Consider the following 5,539-nt stretch of genomic DNA (forward strand, 5'->3'; position numbering starts at 1 on the left):
TCTAAAGACTAAACTTGTAATATTTTAACCTCGTGTTTTTTTTAAAAATCTTTTTAGATACTCACATGTAAGTTTTTCTTTAAAGCTATATACCTATTGAAACATTACCATTTTGTTATTGTACAATTAAAATACACAAATATGAGTAAAACCAAAGTGAGTTTAATTTAGCAATAATTGATATGTACTCACTCTCTTCAAATAGGATATTCGTTGCTTTTGTATACAAAAAATCTAAATTACTTGGAATGAAAAATTGAATTTAGGTGCAATCATAAGGTTTTTGAAATATGGATTGACTCATATATGTATAGCTAGAATAACATTATTATATAAATATACACATATAATGATCACAAGATCTAATCAAATTTGATCTTCTGATGAATTAAAATAATAATTAAAAAAAAGGGAAAGAAAGTAAAAGATGTCGGTAGTAAATTAAATGGGAATGTGTGGAAGATAACTAAAACCAAACCCACCATCTCCCTTATCCTATTTTCACTCGATTAAATTTATTATTTTTTTCCTTCACTTTTGACTTAACGCGTAGACAAAGAGAAAAATGTTTGAAATTTGACTATTTTATATATTCTTTGTTTTTTAAAAATAAATTATAATTTCCGTGTTAGACCCAAGAACTGAAATTTCAATTATGGATGGAAAAAAATAATTTAAAAAATCTTGAGAGAGAAGAAAGTTGTTGTTGTTTTTTTTTTTTTTTTTTTTTTTTTTGGGAAAAAAGGGATAAATTCAATTATTGATTAAATAAATAAATAAAGATAGAGGGTTGGGGGAATATGCAATGTATTAATTGTTACATGTATTTGGGATATGATTGAAGTGTGTCTTCTAAGTCATGTGAACTAAATCTTGTTTAGGGAGGGATTGCATTTTTTTCTTCTTCTTTTTATTTCATAATATTGTATTATCATAAATGAAAAGAGGAGATTGATTATGTATATTTTGCTGATTTTCCTATAATATTTTGTTTTAATAACATTTAATCACATTTTTCTTGTTAGGATAGGGTTTACCCCTCATTATTGCTTCTTAAACTATTTTATATTTAAATAAATGATAATAATAACAATAAAGTATTTTTTTCCTTTAAAATTTGAGGTTAAAAAACAACATTTATATCACGTGAAAGAAAATTTTGTCCAATTAGATGATAGAAATGCATTAATAAGCGTGAGGGTTATTTTTCTTTTTTTGTTTGTTTGTTGAATATAATATTTTTATATTTTTCTTTTATTTTCTTATACTAAAATTGATTAATGTAGATATAGTTTTTTTTTCAATTTAGATAACTTCTAATCCAATTTTGATATTTTGAGCTTGTTGTTGTTAGATCTAAATGATATTTTTCTATATTTAAAAATATCTTTAATAATTTTTTCGTTTAAAATAATTACTCTAAATTATATCACGTTTTCTAAGAATGTTTCGATTAAATAATTAACTTTCAATTAAGAATGATAAGATTAATTCTAGTTTTTTTTTTAATTTATATATGTCTTAACTAATTGAATTAAATTAATAGTTTTCAACTTTTGATCTTTTAAAAGTTGAATATAGGTGTAATCGGGTCTTTTGAAATTTTAGAAGTGTCATGTTTGATCCCAAGGCTTGAATTTGATTTATAGTTGTTGACGTTTGAAATTTCTTTCTAATTTTGATGCCTAGGTATAAAAAATGAAATGGAAAATGGAATTCAACTTATTTAAAAACACATAATAACAAAGTGTTTGCATATGTTAATTTGTCACATCACCATTATTTAAAAACAAATAATTTATTTTAAATGTTATTCAAATTTTTTGAATCAAATAAATCACTTTTAAATGTCAAGGACCAAATAAAAATTAGGTTAAATATTATTTTATATTTCTATATATTGAAATTTATTCAATTTTTGTCCATATACTTTATACTATAGACTAAAATTGAATGAGTTTTAAATTATAGAGACCAAAATGATATTTTAAACCAATTCAAATATGTAGAGCTCTAAATAGAAAATAAGCTAAAATTCTAAGAACAAAATACATGTGTTTACCCTTGTAAGTTGTAATAACAAGAATTTGAGGGGGTAAAAGTGCAAGGTTTCAAGTCTTAAATGTACTTCATATTTGCTTACAAGTTTGTACAAAATTGGGCCTAATCAGGTAATGGGCCCCTCTATTATGTAGAGCATTATTGTAGTCTGGGCTTTTTTAATTGCATTAAATTAAAACAGAAAGCATTGTCACAATGCTACCAACTTATAGAGTGGTTTTGTGAAAATGTCATCCATGTGATATTTTTCAGATCATTTATACCAATTTTGTGTGTTACATAATTATGACATTATAATATATTAAAAACTATATATGTTCCTAAAAATAATAATCGTAAACATAATCAACACGAGGATTAGATCCCGTTTGATAACTATTTCGCTTTTAAAAATTAAGCCTATAGACACTATTTCTACCTTCAATTTTTTTTCTTTATTATCTACTTTTTATTATTTTATTTATTTTTTATTTTGAGTTCATTAACGTGTGAATCTGTATATTCAAACATCTAAATTGTTAAGATAATTTAGATTTAAGCTCCAACTCAATATTTTGTTATTTTTATTTGGTGTTTTATTTTTATTATTTATTTTGTACTATCTATTGAACTTTGACAAAATATTAGAACCGCAATTTCCAATAAAAAAAGTTTTAAGGAAGTGATGAAATCTAAACACTATCAAAAGAGTTTATGTCTTTGGTTTCAAATTTTGTCAGATAGAAATACTTTAAGTTTTAGTGTATTAATTCTATTTAAATTCTCTAGTTTTAGAGTGAGCAAAAATTGTGAGTGAAACAAATGCTTTGATATAGTGTTTTCTTCGCAATTGGGGTATGAAAAAAATTTCTTTATGATTGTAATAATTTTTCACATAATGGATTTTTTTTTATTCGTGGTTTTTTCTAAATTCAATGTTATTTTTCTACTTATTCATGCAGTAATAGTGGAAGTGTTGGGAATGTGACCAAAGTCCCACATTGGTTAAATAAGAGGATGATCATGGGTATATAAGTGAGAATGACTACTGACTCTATTATGAAGGTTTTTCCAATACTATTCTTTACGTTAGTTTTTTTTTAGTATTCATGTGATTCTTATCTCTCTCATAAATAGTTGTTGGAATGGCTGAAAATAGTTTAGAGGTTTTCTTGAGGGTTTGGAATGGTATCAAAGTCTAAAATGCCCCATTAGCATTTGATAAAAAAAAAAAAGAAATAAAGAAATAAAGGAATCCTATTAATTAAAAAATATATATATGTATTAACTAAAATTGAGCATGGTCCAAGAGGACTTTTGCAAGATTGACCTCATCACACGTGAGTGGTACGTGTCAAATTGTTTATATAATTATACTACTAACACAAAAAAAATGTATTATGCATGAACGAAAGTTACTTAACCAATTACCCTTATTAACACCCAAATAAAAATTAACGGAATTTTAAAACACCTTTGGTTTTCTAAGCCTTTTTCTAAAAAATATTTTTTAAAAATTACAATATTACCCTTGAACTTTCGTAAACATTTCAAAAAATTACATCGAAGTAGAATTTCTAACATAAATCAAGACTTAAAACAATACAAATTGACAATGACCTAAAATAGTATAGTGATCCAAATTTTCGTTCTACTAGATCATTAATCACACCATTTTAAGTCTTAAAGGATTTTTAACTCCAAGGTAATTTTGAAATGTTTATGAAAGTCAATGAGTAATATTGGAATTTTTGAAAGTTTATGAGTATTTTTTTAAAGAAAGGAGAAAATACATGGTTGGTCATTTTCCTTTTTATATAGTTTAACCTTTTTTTATTAAAGAAAAAAAAAGGGTTACTTTGAAGACTAAAACAAGAAAGTAAATATCCAAAAACTAAATAGTAAAGAGGGAAAAAGGTAGAAAAGTAGTAGAGATATGATTTGAGGGACAGAGAAGGCTTTTTTTCTTTATGTTTGTGGGGAAGAATTTGATTGAAATTTGCATATATGTGTGTGTGTGTGTAAATGTAAATGAATTATGGAATGCAGAGTCAAAAGGTGAATAAAAAAGAGAATAGAAGGCTCTGCTATTTGGATTTGGCCTTTGCCTCAGCCATAAAGGGGAGCCTTACCCTTTAACTCAAAAACTGAAATTTCCATTTCCCTTTTTTCTGTCCATTTTCATCATTACTCTTAACAACTATGAATCCAAATTCTATTCCTAATGCCACTCATCAGCCATAAAGGGCAGCAATATTATTGGTTTGAAGATGCCACTTACAAAAACAAAGAATTTGAAATGTTTACCAAAAGTCACTTCATACTTAACTTAAGCCTGCCCTAAAATGACTAACTAATTCATGTTTATATGGGATATCTTGTCAAGTCTATATGCCATAACAAGATAGCTTCGTCTCATCTATTAAGTCGAACTACCAAGTATTTGGACTCACTCAAAATAGGTAACTTCTTGACCTTGATTACTTCTATATATTGAGCAACCGGGCACTAGACTCACCTAAGTTAGACAACAATTTAATGTTACATTGGTTGGATGGTTGCAGGACAAGCTAGATTCATCAGGGCTAAAAAAATTTTTGGTTCAATTTGATTGAACTGGCATATTAATTCATATGGGCTAAATCTAAATAGCTTTATTTTAAAGCTAGCTATATGTTAGACTAGACTATAGATTGTTTGGCTCATTTTGAACACATGCTAGCATCCTCTTAGGTGTTTTATTGGTATATTGATATGGTAACGTAATTGAATAGTTAAGATGATTTGAAATGGTGATACAAGAACGAAATATTAGTATGGTCACTATCTATATTTATATCTTACTTCTAAGTATATATAATTTCTTTCTGACATGTGGCATCCCACACTATACATATATGTATATATGCAAAATAGCTTCAATTATATGAATTCCATAACAACAGCAAAATTAATCGTTCTATTTAAGGCCATGAAATATTGTTATCCATCATGAACCATAAACTGGATTACACAAATGGGGGGGGGGAGACCCAGAAAAATTGGCCCCCACATATATTAATTTATTTCATTCAGAGATTTCTTTAATAAATTTCATGAAAAAAGCTAAAAAAGAAAAAAAAAAAAAAAAAAAAAAAAAGAAAAAAAAAGAAAAAAGAAAAAGAAAAAGAAAAAGAAATGGTAATAAATCATGTGAAAAGACACTTCATGTTCTATGTTTATATATATATTTTTAACCCAAAAAGAAAAAGTAGTATCACATCAGAGGGAGAAGAATGGAAAAAGTAAAAATGACAGTTTAGTGTAATTGAAAGTCACAGTCAAAGGCTGTGTTGTATGTTTATCATTTAAAATCTGAATGAGGCTATGCGACGTTCATTTGGGTGCCCACTTTTTTCCTCCTAATTTTTCTCTTTAATTTGGTCCCGCATTTCATCCAACACTTCCCGCCCATTCTCTTCCATCTCATTTGCCTCTTCTCAATTCCTTCTTAGAACAA

Source organism: Benincasa hispida, chromosome 3, assembly GCF_027475165.1.
Source record: "Benincasa hispida cultivar pf3 chromosome 3, pf3_genome.v1.1, whole genome shotgun sequence".
NCBI lineage: Eukaryota > Viridiplantae > Streptophyta > Magnoliopsida > Cucurbitales > Cucurbitaceae > Benincasa > Benincasa hispida.